Here is a 15122-nt window from a genome sequence, read left to right as displayed (position 1 = left end):
GGGAAAAAGCATTTCCCGGCTGCCAGGAATCTGCCTTTCTTCTTTGTCACAAGATCTCCTGTTTGGGAATGGAGAGTTGAAAGGAGAAGTAGCTTGCTGGATACAGAATGATCCTCATGTGACTCATTCCTGTTCTGCAAAGCACACATCGGCAGGCAACAACCTCAAAACAAACTTACAGGGACTCAGTGTGCTCCTCCACGAAGAAAGATGGCCCGGACAGCTTTGGTTTCACTCCTTTCTGGGACTAAATCAGGCTGAGAGCCAGAAGCAAAATGCCTGCAGATAAAATCCTGTCTACGCTGGACCAAGCACTCAGCTAGCTGCAACCACCCAGCCCTTAACTTCGTTACACACTCAATTGGCTTGGCCAAGGTGAAATCCAAGCCGTCTTGAGAAGAGGCACTCGCACAGGAAGAGCATTTGGCTTAGCTGGTGGGTGGACACACAGCGATGCAGATGAAGATCTGTTCCCTCTGCTCTCTCCTCAGTTCTGTGTGGCTCCCTATCACCTCGTGACCCCTTACTACCCTGACACCGTCCAGCAGCACCCTGCGTGACCCCACTAACGTCCATCATGTGTGGCTTGATCCCACTGTCTCCCCAGGGAGGAGGAACATAGAGGGCAGTGTTAGTGCTTCTTTTAAGTAGAATTTTTTCCTCCTTGTTTGTCTATTTGTTTAACGTAGCGCTGAGCAAACAGCGGGGACGTTTTGTTCTCTAAATAACTACTTGCTCTCAGTGTGTTTGCAGCCCTTCCACATCCGAAGTACACATCTGTGCCGCAGGACTACCGGCTATTAGTGAAATCATGAATATGTGGCAAACAAATAATTTGGTGAAAACATGAATGTTGGCAAAAGACAGTTAATGGAGCGGACTGTAAAAGCTGCCATTTGCATGGCACAGGCAGAGGTTAGCTGCATCCCAGGGCATCACATCTGTTTGTGTCCTCGTGGGGTTATAACTTGCCAACACAGCACACGGCTTCAACTACTTGACTGTAATGATCACAGCTTCTGCTGTAGCCAACACACCAAACATCCTAGTGCTGTCCACATGGCTCCTCAAACCACCCAGTGCTGTAGGAGCCCTGGCAATTTCAGAAGCAAATTCTGGACCAAGAAGTATTTGCTTAGTGAATGGGTGAATAACTTCCAATAATACATACAATTTGGGAATATTGCAATCTGCTCATGGGTAATCTGCAAATGGAAAATTAAAAGAATGAATCTAGTAAGTAAATCATCAAAGGAAATATTTGCCTCTGAATTAAACCCTGTTTGGCTTCATCCAAGCATCTAACTGAGCTTTCTCCTACTGGAGCTAATCCTTAATAAATCAAATGTTACAAACAACTAAAAAAGCCCCTAGGAGAGGTCAGGGAATAATTTGTGCCAAATGTAAAATGAATATAAATGCATAAGAGTTTTCTTCCCTAGTTAAAAAAATCTTGGCCCAAGCCCTCTGCTCGTCATGAGGCAAAACTCTCTTTCTTCAGGTCATATAAACAGAGTGTGAACTGGGAGAGTATTACACTCAGGAAATAACTCCTGCCCAGATGAGCAGGAGCACCCACTTCCTCTCCAACACAGCAATTAAGCTTTAGGCTTTCAAAATGAAACACGAAAGCCGACCGGTCCAAAACGTGAAACTTTCAAACTTCAGCAAGAACACTGGGTAATCCCCACCCCAGACTCTTTTGGCATCGTGCTTCAGTCATGTCCATGCCTTGGCCCACAATCAAACAAGCTGATAAACCCCCTTCTCCTCATGTTGGGTCACTGGCCATGTTAAAATCTAGTTTGGCCAGACCTTTGCTTCTGTTAAGCTTAAGCATGGTTTCCAGACTTTGCTCTTCCCGTGTGAAAAACAGAAGAAAAATTGGAAGGAAGAAAACCCAACCCTGCGGATACTTTCTACTCTAACCATTTCATTTCCAGATAATTACAGACTAGGGCACGGCTGGGTGGGACGTATTTATGCAGCGATGGCATCCAAACTGTCTTGACCAATGCCCAGCAATTTGCATTTCACTCTCATAACCAAATCCATTGTTTCAGTCAACGTGCGACATCCTTCTGGGCTGACCTCTCTGGCACTACCTCCACTGGGCAAGTCACCATCTCCAAGCACATTTCATGCCACTTCTCCCCATCTAGGCACTGCTCCAATGAGCCAGCCATAAATATGTGAGGGCAGGGTGCAGCATCCGTAACCCACAAGTATAGTCAATGGATTAACCAAGTCTTCTTGCAGGGAAGGTGACTGCAGTTGGCTGCTCCTCCAGCGGCAGGGTATTTTCAGCTGTTGCTTGAGTGGGAAGGCCAGCCAGTTGGTTTGAAACCACCTCAAACAGAGGTTTCCACCAGGGAGTTTTAAGACAGGGAGGCAAAGCTGAAGTGCTTTTAACTGGCCAGACAATGAGGGGTTCAGAAAGGAGGGAAATGCATTGCTTAGACGCTCTTCTTGGAGCTGTTTAACAGAATTAAATGGAAAACGTACAATGCTTACAAATATTGCTGCATTTTTATTAAAGATTTTTAGTAGAAAGTGCTTTGCTGATGTTAAGAGAGCTTTTATAAACTAATTATAAAGCACTTCTAATGCCTGTATTACTCATGCTTGCTTGCTTTTTCCTCCAGTTAACCCTCTCTGCTTCCCAGTCTTTCCTTTCTATTTTCCCTAAGTCACTTTGCTGCTGGCTCTCCAAACAAGGCTGCGAGGCACAATAAAGGCAAACAAGCTCCAATTGCAGTGATTATGAGAAGACCTTCACCTTTTCAGTCCTTTTCTGTTGTGAAATAGCTAATCTGCTCCCTGGCCATTGAGGGAGGGCTCCACCATCCCCCGAGGCCAGCACGGACCTCCCAGGTGCCCACCCAGGCACTGGCGAGCTCCGGAAAGGCTGCGACCTACCTGGGGAGCAGCACCAGTGAGCCTGCGCCATTCCTCTGGGTGCTCCTCTCCCGAGGCACAGAACTCAGCACGAAGCACCGTTTGGGACTCATACTGCTCCACGCGTAACCAACAAAGTTATTGCCCCTCAGCCCCAAATCCTAAGAGATGCTGAGTCCTTCCTCACTGAAACATGCTTCAAGGACATTAGCTTAGGATGGACAGAAACACGAACAATAAATCATGTATATGTTCACAGTCATAATGTAAGTCCTCCTGACACATAAACTTGTGCAAGCCTTGCTTCAAAGCCTGAGGAGGGCTGGCTCCCCAGACGAAGCTCTGACCTAGCTGGCAGCTTTCTCAGTCTCTTCCCAGAGCTATGATTTGGAGTAGGTGATGTGTCGCACTCGGCTAAGCCCAGTTTCCAGTGCTTGTCAGGGCCAGAGAGAGTCGCAAGGCTCTAACCTGAACTTCCCCAATGTTTAATTTGGAGCTGTTATTTATAGGCATTTCCATGGGGCTCATGACTGCACCTGGCAAACAGTAATGATGGGATCCTCACGAGACCCCGAGAGGTGGGAAGGCAGAGAGGAGCAGTGGCTGGCCCAAGGTCACACAGGAAGTTTGCAGCACAGCCAAGAATAGAAGCCAGCCTTGATTAGACAGATTATATTATATTGGAGAAGTCTGGCCTAGATAGACGGAGAGACAAATAGGTACTGACTGCATGCCAACAGCCCCAAATTTGGGAATGCCCAGCGTTGACCTGAGCCTTCGAGACCTCTGGTCTGCCTGAACCATATGTCACCGTGTCTCTAATGCATCTGCTGAGAATAGAAAGAGAAACTGCAATTCTAGTGAAATTCAGCAGGCGTTAATACTCTGCAGGTAGCTGGGGGAAGGCACGGGGAACCTGCTTAGCCGTAACGTCAGCTGGTAAATCCAGCTGTTCCCTTGGAAAAGGTGGCGGGTGGTTTGTTTCTCAGAAATTGTTATAAAAAGCATAGGGTTTTTTAAACATCCTCTAAGAAAAGGCTGTTTCTTAGAAATGAAATAGCAGCTGCAGTATAGAGAAATGGTGAACCAGAAGCTCTGTGCTTGTTTTGCAATCAAGGGGTAGCTAGAATTAATGTCCATTACATGCTAGCTGGCTTAGTTGATTTTTCTGTGTCACCACCTACCTTGACGCTCTCTCATACGCCACCTTCAAACCAAATCCTTATTTCATGGGTGGTTACATTGTGAAAGACAAGAAAACTTTTCTGTGATATTTATACAATCTTGAGCAACTGCAGGACATACCCTTCAAAGGTTAAATTGCTGCAGAAACTATGAGGGACTTTTAAATGGTATTTTTTTATAGCCATGATAGCAGAGTCAAGCACCTCTGCTGTCTGATGAAACAAGGGCAATGAAGTTTGATCTTAGCTGCCAGCTCTTAATCAGAGTAATTAATTATAAATACAGCAGATGAATTGGATTCTCCTTTGACTCAAACTGGTTTTACACATGTGTAACTCATCATTTTAAGGGTAATCACTCCTAATTTATCCTGGGGTGAGAAGATAATCAGTCCTCATAGACACAGATCCTGATACAGATTTGTGCACAGACCTAAAAAGCTTGTATCATATCTAGCTTTAGCCAACTAAACCTCCTCTGCTCTCAGTGGAAGCAGACTCCTCACACCCAGCTTGGGATGGGATTAATCGTTCTTCTGCACTGACAACAGAGGTAGTTTAAATCACTCACGCTGACTGGACCCGGACTTTAGGTGGCTGAACATAGGAGAGATGAATCTGGTCTCAGTCTGCAGCTTGTGGGGCCGTTTGTGCCCACGCTGAGGCAAAAGATGCACACAGCAGGCAGAGCTTGCCCGTGTCTTGCCCTGATGGAAATAAATGCCCCTGGCAACAGCAGAGAGAAATAGGCTATCATTGCTCTGAATCTGAAGGGATTTCACTGGATTTCAGTGACTAAAATGACCAAAATCCGGTGGCAGCAGGGGGAGAGCCAGGCTTGGGGGGGCACAATTGCTTAGGATTTCTCGGAAGTTTGTTTTGAATTTGTTGCATCCAATTCCATCTTGTGTAATCACAGTATTGTAGGGTTTTGTAATCATTCCACTGTGCTTTGGATTATTTTCTTATCTCCTCAAAAATCTGACCAGAATTTCTGAGAAATGAGAAAAATCCAGTCATCCAGTCAAAAAAAAGAAAAAGAAAAAAGAAAAAAGAGAGACAGAGAGAAAATAAGCCTAACAGATTGGAAAACTTCTTCAAAAATGCCTTGAAGATAAAAAATGGAAACTACAAATAGTCTCTATTTATACTCCTTGGGTTGTTTTCACCCTCATACAAGCACCGCTGATGGGAAGAGTCTTTCAGCAGTTACTGTTAACTTATGCGGGGGAAAAAAAAGGTAGCCAAAATACATCTTGCAAAGGGAAGAATAAAACATAGCTGCAAACTGCTCCTGTGGCAAGTTCCGATTCAGGAGGGAATTTCAGCTCCTAGCATGCTGCATGCTGCTGCCCCCCCCGAGACGGGAGAGCAAAGGCTCCCCCGCACTTTGCCGTTCATCCTCGGGCTGCCTTCTTCAAGCTGTGTTGCCAGATCGCTGCGGAAAGGCGCGTTGGAGTAGAGAAGTGCTCTCATCTGGGGCATGTCTGGAAAACCGTTCATTATATAAGAAAACAAGATGTGCTAATGTGCGCTTTAGGGGTTTTCTGCAGGCTGTTGTTCAGGAGTTACACATGGCTGTTTAATTTTATTTCTGTCTCCAAATCCGTCTCTATAAATTCCTCACCCTTCTATCTTTAGCTGCAGGGGTCTTTTGTTGCAAGATGTCTTTGGTATTCTTTGGGGGCAAAAAATCATGGTGAAACCAGGAATAAAATATATAAAGCATATCAAGAATAGCCCCCCTTTCCATGGCATTCTGCCTTCTGTTGCTGCTCTAAGGGAACTGAAGCAACTCACAACCTTTTCATACCCCAAAATGCAGGACACTTGAGAAACTGCATTTGCACTTTCCTCCTTCTGCTACAATCCATCTGTGGAAAAAATTAGACATTGGTTTCTATGTCATTTTACTGTCACCACTCACAGGCACTTGATCACTAAGAGAAAGAAGAAAAATGTATATAATAAAAGATAACAACCACAAGAGGAAAATTTACTGCCGAGAAGCAGCAGAGCAGGCAGAAGGCAGGGGGCAAATGCTCATTTTGCTTGCTTTGCAGTGAGGGGAACAAGCTCCCAACTCCTGATGGGATCCAGTGCTCGACAGCCCAGGCAATTAGATGGAGACCAGTTTGGGCCAGGCTGGCCCTGGTGGCTGGCAGGGGACAGGCTGGCAGGTGCTGATAAGGATTAGGGGACGCTCACATGCTCTGCTGTGCCAGCCCTGTTCCCAGAGGAGAACACCCTCCACGGAGCCATAGCGAGGGATGTCCCATTGCACCTTGCTGGCACGATATCAGTCATGGCCTTAGACACAACATGCCGTGAAGAACGGAAGAGCTGGTAATAACTGGGATCAGATGGGAGCTTTGCAGCTCAGCATCCCACAATCACTCATTTGCACTGGCTTTTTTCAGCACAAAATCAAAACAAACACTCATTAAACACCAATTCTATAAAGGAGGTTGCCAGAACAGAGCCCTGACCAGCCCACCCTCGCGCTCCTGGCTACCTACATCCCTCGTTAATGACGGATGGTCACCCCGGGACTGGCCCACCACGGGACAGCTTTCTGACCCCACAGTTTCTCAGACATAACCTGTTCACAGCCCAGCTCCTGCCTTAGCTGATGCACAAGTAAGCAAAGCTTTGCCAAGGCTGGCCTGCAGCCTCCGCTATTTGGGCACTTCCACAACAACCCAACTGTCCCAGCTTGTAGAAGGTTTCCGGGGCAAACACCACACCAAACCTGCCTGATGACTCCTTGCATGATGTGTAGGTAGCAGAGCATCTCCTACCCCCTTCTCCCCCCAAAATATTGGCACTTGCAGCTCAACAGCCATCTGAACCTCGCCTCACCGAGGGTCTAAGCACAATTAATACCTGGACGAGGGCGAGCGCTGTGCCATGCACACATCACGCCTTGCTGTGCGTTCGCAGCAGCGGTGGCCTCCCACCTGGATCTCAGAGGCAGCAGTATCCATCTGGGGGTGTGGGAGGAATTAGCCGCTTGCAGGGGCTGGTCGGTACCCCTGAGGTGAGCTCAGCCCTGCCTGGGACAGCAGGTTGGAGAGGCAGCCACGCCGAGATGGGAGAGGGAGACAGAGACGAGGGAATGGGGCTGCTGCACGAAGCTGGTTGGTACCTTGTCTCCTTAATGTGCTCTGGTAACAGGGGGATGAAAGCATCCCTGTTTCTCCCACAAACAAGGGCCCTGCCACTGCTTTGTTCTGGAAGATTTTCTTTGAAGCAACCCTTTGTGTCACCCTCTCGCTCAGCCGCGGCAGTGCGTCTGCTTTGTCCTGCCAGCTCAGCCATGGAGTGTTTACAAGCCTCCCTCACCCTTCCAGGCTGTGGTTCAGCTCCATTGACACTGAAGGCAACAGACTCCTCTCTCGGCGTGTGATGAATCAATTACTTCCTCTGACACTCTATTACTATAGCCCTTACATCTCCAGATTGCAGATGAAAAGACAGGCTGAGAAGGGGGACAGGGAAGGGGAGAGGTCTCCTGAGGTCTCCTTCAATTGAGTTGTTGGACATCTGAAGAAATCCCCATCTGCCATATTTAAAGACACAGAGAGATGTTTTGCTCCTGAACGGCAGAAAAATCAGAGGGTTTTCACAAAAGAAAACGTAAGAAATCAAATGGGTCAAAAAACTTCAACAAGACGCAGTGAACATAGATCAATGGTGAGTCAGTCCCCTCTGCTGATGGAGATCCCAGACCTTGTTCCTGCCCATGATTATCAGCCAAACATCAGCATTACCAAAGGCACAACGTGGAGAGCCAGGCGTTACACCTTCCCTTTTCACTGCAAAATAACAATGTAAATGAAACCCCACACCAACACTCGCAAAAGAGGAAGGAAGCTGAGCACATGCCTCAAACTCTCGTGCTGCTGGCAAGGGGTCCTACTCCTTGCTGGACATCCGTCAGCAACCCCAGCTCCGAGGGTTCCCTGGAGGTTTCTAATACGTTGAGCACTTCCCGTGCAAACACCCTGCACGCGGCACAGCCTCGGCAGGCACGGGGCTGAGCGCAGGGGCTCTCCCACCGCCAGCGGGCGAGTGCTGCCTGTCTCAGCAAAGGGGGACCCCACCTCAAAAAACAGGGGCACGCCCTTCCTCACACTGACCGCAATGTCTTCTGTACCTCTGCAAGAAGTGACACTTGGGGCAGCCACGGCACACACACAGAGCAGCTGCCCTGCCAGTTTCTGTGCCATTTGTAACAGGACTAAGTCTTTGGCATAGGATTTCTGCTGTCAGACCCCACTGCTTCAGGCTCTGCTTCTAGCAATATATTAAACACTAATATCTCCATGTCTGACGCAGTGCTACTTTAAAACCACCACCATACTACTGGACTGTGATTGCTCAGCAACGCTGTACGTAGATCCCAAGAATTCCTTGGCATTTGGGGGGGGGGGAAACCCCAACAAAACCCCCCAGGTTATTCACTTTTTCTAATGATCTACTGATCTACTTGCTAAGCCAGCATAAGGAAGGCTTTCTATGGTGTGTTTGAACTGATATATCAAAGACTGTTGCTTAAAACATCCTAGCTGTGATTAGTGGACCATGACTGCTATTAACTTATAAGGAATTCCAGGATCACCAGACTGTGGTTTGCAACGTATTATTACATTGCCATTCAATGGCGGTGTGCAGCCGCTTGATTTAAAGAAAAACGGAGAACTAGTCTCAGACTAAAAACTAACCTCCCCCCATTCTTTCAAATAAGCTCTGTGCTGAGCTCTGGCCAAAAGCAACCAGAAACTTCTTCTGTTTTCAGTCTGCTTTTTGCAGTCTGTTCTTTTTATTTTGCATTCATATTTAATTGCAGAATTCACACCCGGCCAGAAAAGGCTGGGAACGAACCAATCGTCGTCTGCAGCGCGCTGACCTGCTCCTGTGTGATGCTGCTATGCAGCAGCCTCTCGAGGGGAGTATGCAATGCACTGTTGCTATCTAGACTGGGCTTTATGCCGGCAGATGCCCAAGTCGTCTCTTCTTTATAAGGTGGGAAACTTAAAGTGATTTCCCAAAGCAAGAACAGTAAATCAATAGCAGGGAGGGGGAAGAACCCAAATCTCACACCTCCCAGCCCTGATATTGCTGGCAAGTCTGCCACTCCCCTGTTACAGCCTGACAATAGGGATGATATCCATTAAGAAGGCTGCGTGTAGCTAAGGCAAACAGTTGCTCATTAAAAGCCTAAACCAGTTCCTATGGAAATCAAGGTAAAACCTCCCGCTGCCTTTACTGGGCTTTGCATCTGGTCCTTAACAAAAAAAGGGTAATTTTTAAAATATCATTCTGGCACTCTCCTTACATTCACTAAACCTTCTAACTCCCACATCCAGACAGTAAACCTGTGACACGGAAGAGCACTGCCAACCCCGCTGTGTGATGCAAAAAAGTGACCAAGACTCATACCCCCACAGACGTTTAGGGTCCTGAGGCCCACCTGTTTGGGATGAGCCTCTGTGAACGGTGTCACCCAGTGAGCTGGAGCACTGTTGCAAAGACAGCCAAGGGCCTTGGGCTCTCTGCTGAAAGCACGAGCATCTCAACGCTGCGGTTACCATCAGGCCGCTTCAGTGGGATTGCTCTACTACTGTCCTATGGCATCTGCGCTAAGTGGGGTCAGCAAAGATGCAAGGAGCTTAGAGCTGGAGTGTGGCTTGCACTGCACGCTCACAAAAGGCACAGGTTTCTGACACTTTTAGCTGAATCCTGAACCCCGTTAGTGAGGAGTCACCACAGCCAGCCCTGTGCTCGTTCCCTCCCCAGACGCTGGGGGGGATCCACGGGTCCTGCTCCTTCTCTCGCTGGCCAGAGAGGCTGAGTAAGAAGCGAGTACACCACCTCCTCCTCCTTCTCACTAGCAGGAAGGAGGGGGAGAGGTCTCTGTCTCTAATGCTATTGTTCCCAGTGTCACCAGCTGGCCCTCAATTTGTCATCATGCCAACAGGAAACAAGGTGCAAAACCAGATCTGACTCCTACACACGGGATGTTGGTGAGCCAGCGGGACGTAGGAGACCCCAGGAGAGTGCCTTTGGGGCCATCAACTTCTGCTGAGCCTGGACTTGGCCAGTCCCTCCAGGGAGAGGCTCCGGGGCATGGGAAGCACAGCCGCGGAGCAAGCTAAGCTTTCACAGCTCTGCGGATGGGCAGCAGAGAAGAGAGATGTGAACAACCTTGAGCTGTTAACTCATGTGCTGGTCTAACGCCGTCACAGCTAACCCATTCATTGATGTTTCATTTCGGAAAATGACCTGGGCTTGACGGGAATTATGAACCATACAGCGGATGCTGGACGGAGTTAAAAACCAGTAGAAGCTCATTTGAAGACAAGTTGAGCTGCAGTGTCATGTTACCAAGACTGAATTATTTCCTGTACGTTAGAAACGTTGCTTCTGGCTACCCATGCCACAAACGTATGAGCAAGCACATGCCTTCCTTAACATTTCATCTTTGACTTCCCCTCTCTGCAGAGTTAAAGCTTGACTCCCCCAGTGTTGCAGGAGATGCAGTCACTTCCCCTTGCATCCCAGCGAAGAACCCCCCCCAAGCCCTGGCATTCTGTAGTGCTCCAAATGTGTTTCTCTTTTCTAAGCATTTTCCCAATCTCAAGATGAACTGCGTTGTTTCTAAAATGTTTACTAATAAGCTAATTATGCATACTTTTCAAAGCATTTACTAATTAGCTGTCCATAATTGCTGCCTTGTCTACTCTTAACCTTCGCTGATGGAAGGACGGCTTCTTGCAATATTATGCTCTTGTTTGAAGGAGATGGTCAAGAGAGCCAGGCTGAATACTGCAGCAACCAGCTGTCTGCATGTCTGTGGGCACTGGGGCTGGCTGCAGCTCCCCGCGCCGCCTGAGCAAGGGACTCGGGCCAGCATCTCTGATGCTCTCTAGGAAGGATGCAGAGCTGTTTTGTTCCAGTGCCCAGCTTCCTGGAAGCACAGGAGATGGCCGCTGCCATAAGAGGCCTTCACTGGCTAGCCGAGCTCGCGTACCTCGCCCTTTGTCCTATGGCCCAGAACACCAGCCTGTTACCGCCAGTGTCCCCTGGTAGGCAGCACTCTGTGAGATGGGTGCTGGGACTGTGGTGTCTTCCCTTGCCAAACCTTGGTTCCCTCTGCCCTTCAGCCTGGGAGCAGGGGCATCTCCTGCCATCCTGCCCCCTATCCAGAACATACCAGGATGCTGAACTTGGTTCAACTCTCTTGGCACCACCACGGTGCTTACGAGGTCACAGTGACAATCGCATAAATTTCCTTATTATGGTGGCCCCAGTTCCTGTTTCTGGAAACCCCCAGAGCTTGACATGGGGAGCCAAAGTCAGGAGGAAGAGTGTGACTGTGCAGCTCCGGGCTGTCTCCAATTTGCCGGCTCCTGTGTTTGGAGCCCCGGGCCCCTGTCTCCAGAGACCTTCGCCAGCATTTGGCATGTGCCACCAGAGGGGGCTGCAAGCCATGGCAGCGGTCCCCCAAATCCTCCCTAGGCAGGGATCCCACTGATCGCAACCCAGTTGCAGCATGTGTCAGAAAGGGCTACCGAAAAACCCGCTGGCATGGTCCGATTGTCAGTCAGACTTTTTTTTTTAAAAATAACATTCCTCTGGTGCAGATGTTATGACTCAGCTGAAAGGTCTTCTGCTTGCAGAGGGAGCCCGAGCCCATCCGCTGCAGTCTGGTGGGAGCGTGCCTCTGCCGTGTGTGTATAGCAACGTCCTGGCACTCAACAGCCGCTCTGCCCAGCCTAATCCTCCGGTAGAGTCAGCCAAGTGCGGCCGGGGATGGCAGAGTCAGTAGCCAATCTCGGGAGGGAGCTTTTGATGGTCGAAAGAGAAGCCCAGCAGTGGGAGGGAGGCACGAATGGAAAAGGTGGTTATAAATGCAGTGATTCACACAGAGCTGAGGTTTCTGACTTGCATTTTCCAAGCAAGCAGTGCAGACAGAACAACGAAACGGCAACTAGGAGGAAGGAGCAGGCAGCTCGGCTACGTGACTGCGAACCGCAGGGACAGCCACCCCTATTACGCACCTATTACAAATGGTTCAGGTCGCTCCTGCGATCACAAATAAATCCTGGCATGCACAAGGCTGTCCAGCTACCGCCATGCCATGCGGGGAGTGGAAACATTTTGCCACAGCAACAGCAGCGTGCTCTTTTTCCACTGGATGCCACTTCCCTGTTCAGAGAGCAGATACCGACAGCGCGGGGCTGTAGTGCCCGAGCAACAGCTGCGCTCGCAGCACGGAGAGGAAGAAACGGCAAGCAGACAGGCTATTACAATTATTTCCGAATAGTTTGGCAGGTCTTTTATCGGAGCATCGCACTTCCCTTTTGGCTTTGCCATTACTGCTGCAGCCGCACGTCTGCAGGACAGCGCGAACAATGGCCTGGGTCCCATACTCTCTATCACAACATGCCCACCCTCCCACATCAGGGATCCCTGCTGTGCTGGTGCACAAGAGCCACAACAGCAAGAGAAGACCAATCTTCTTAACCTGAACTGCCTTCCCAAAGTAAGGTGCTTCCTCGGAGCACAGATGAAGCAGAGAGAGAAAGAGAGAGAGAGGGAAAGGGATATGTTCCGGGGCTTCAATTACACCAAATTACTCCTTTCATGATGGTGGTGGTGGGAGTGCAGTTACTTCTTAATGCAGCTGGACACAGCCGAAAAATAAAAGCCCAGATGTGCCTCCAGAAAAACAACAACAACAATCAGCACCGAGCAGCCGCCCCTGGCTGCCACCTCCGGGCGTCCATCCCCGCTGATGCTCCCGCCTCCAGGCAGGGAGGGCCGGCTGCCGAAGGCGCTCTCCGCAGCCAGCTCTCGCTCCGGCGTCTGGGCAGCAGCAGGTACACAGGCCCTTTCCGGCCAGCTGCCCGGCAAGGGGAAATCACTGACCTTTCCGCAGAGGTCCCCAGGGTGCCAGGCACTGTTCAAAACACAGGAGGAAACGCCTCCTGTCCCAAGGGGAAATCTAAAGCAGACGCAAGGAAGGCCAGAAAGGACACAGTAAGACTAAAAAGACTTTTGCGGATATTTTTGTAGGCCTTAGAATGGGTTTTAGGAATGTAAATGTTATGCTTTATAAGGGAGAAGCTTTAGCCTAATAAGGTAAAACAAAATGTTGAAGGAAGAAGCAACAGAGGAAGGGGTTATGCTGTTTACCTCTGGCAGCTGGAAGCACAGACCGGCCCTGCTCCCGCTCCGACAGCTGCCAGGTAGCAATACCAGAGTAGGGGGAACCTCGTCTGCCCAGAGACAGAGTGCCACAATGGGGTTCATCAGCCTGTCACCTTTGTGTGAATGTGCTCTGTATTAATGACCAGATGTCAAAAGAATGGCTCTGCCCTGAGACTGTATTTCTTTGATGCTGAACTCCTGTTCCTGTTAAGGTTCCCACCTGCAACTGCAATGAGGCCTTTGCTTCTTCATAAAATACCCTCTGACACTCGGATGAGATTTATTACTAGACGGTCACCTATTAGTACTGCTTAATGTCCAAGCATTACACAGTCTCCTTCTGATAGGTCACTTAAAAAAAACCAAACAACTCCCTCCTATCAATTTCTTTCAGGCAGTGTTTATCGTGCACTGTTTTCATTTGTTTGGTTACGCTTCCTATCAAGCACTGTCCATGAAGTTCTTTCAAACCCACTCCTTTGCAGTGTTGGCTCTGGGGAGCAGGCACCCAAAGTCAGCTTGGCTCCCAGCTCATACCTGTGGCCAGCAGAAGCCCAAGTTCACTGTGGATGAACCCTGTTTCACTTGCACACAGGTGGCAGCTGAGGGGATAGAGGCACAGGCAAACTTCACTTTCAGGAGCGGTTTGATGTTAATACCTGGTTTCTAGAGAGCAATGTTGCTGCAGGAGCTGAACTGAATCAGAGACCCTGACAAACCCTCCACCATTCATGTCCCACATGGGAGGCCAAAATCCTCCAACTCAAACCCTTCTGCTTTAACTAAAGACTTCCTTGTGCATGTACACGCAGAAAGGGAAAGGGCGAGACCGCGTAGCAGCCACTCAGAAGATCTGCCATAGTAAAGTAGAAAGCAGCAAAGGGACATCTCCAGCGCTCAGGCAGACCCTCCAGCACACACCACCTGCAACTCGGGACCAGATCCTGCTCTCTCACAGGCAGCAAAACACGGCAAAAGTTGTCCAAGGTGCTCAGAGCTAAAATTGACAGCTTCCTACACGTGGAGGAAAAGCCAGGTGCTCGTGGGGGTTTCTGGCTCTTTGACCAACCTGGCTTTGCTTGCCCAAGACCTTGCAGAGGTAGAAGCTGGAGTCCCTCCTGCCCAGCTCAACCCCTGCCCTGCACACAACATGGCCCTGCCCGATACATATCGCATACTCTGCAGACTGCAAATATAGGCCTATAAAGCTTTTACTACTGTGAATTTGGGGCAACTGCATTAGCTATGAGAAGGCTATACAGTTCAGCCTGTACAAGCAATAATAACATCTGATAGCAACCATCATTCTCACACGCACTGCCGAGGCCTTGTTGTGTTCATCTATGCCCACATTAAGCCTTTCTCTATCTTCTCCCCTCTCTAAACACAGGCCTGATCCTGCAAAGTGCTAAACGCCTTGCACACACAGTGACTTCAGGGAGAGTTCATGGTGCTTGAAGCCTTATTAGCCCAGGCTTTATCTGTAGGGGGTGATGAGATCCCCAATGACATCAATCAGCACACCTTCATTAGAGTTAGAGGAGCTATGCTGATTTGTGGTAGCTGAGGATCCAGCACTACACTTCATAACCTTCCGCACATCATCAAACCCATGCTGAATTCTTTGTTCTCCACAGGACTGATTCTACAGCCCCATAAATGCTTCCCCTGTCCCTCTGTCCTTTTTGCAAACAGAGTTCCCCTCTCCATATATAACCTCCTTTTAATCAACAGGACCACGTGTCTGGCAAGACTGCTGTGTCAGGCCCGTTTTAGGAGATCCCAAACTCTTTCACAGCTCAGGCATCCCTGTAGCTGGCT

The 15122-nt window shown here is 49.1% G+C and overlaps 1 protein-coding gene across 2 annotated transcripts in view; it reads right to left on the bottom strand.

Moving 5' to 3' along the window:
- Positions 1–15122, bottom strand: part of NRP2 (neuropilin 2) — a 90721-nt gene that overhangs the window by 62373 nt on the left and 13226 nt on the right. The gene's annotated exons all lie outside the window — the stretch shown is intronic.

The sequence above is a fragment of the Calonectris borealis genome, chromosome 6 (assembly GCF_964195595.1).
Source record: "Calonectris borealis chromosome 6, bCalBor7.hap1.2, whole genome shotgun sequence".
Lineage (NCBI taxonomy): Eukaryota > Metazoa > Chordata > Aves > Procellariiformes > Procellariidae > Calonectris > Calonectris borealis.
This window is presented reverse-complemented; position numbering and strand designations above follow the sequence as displayed.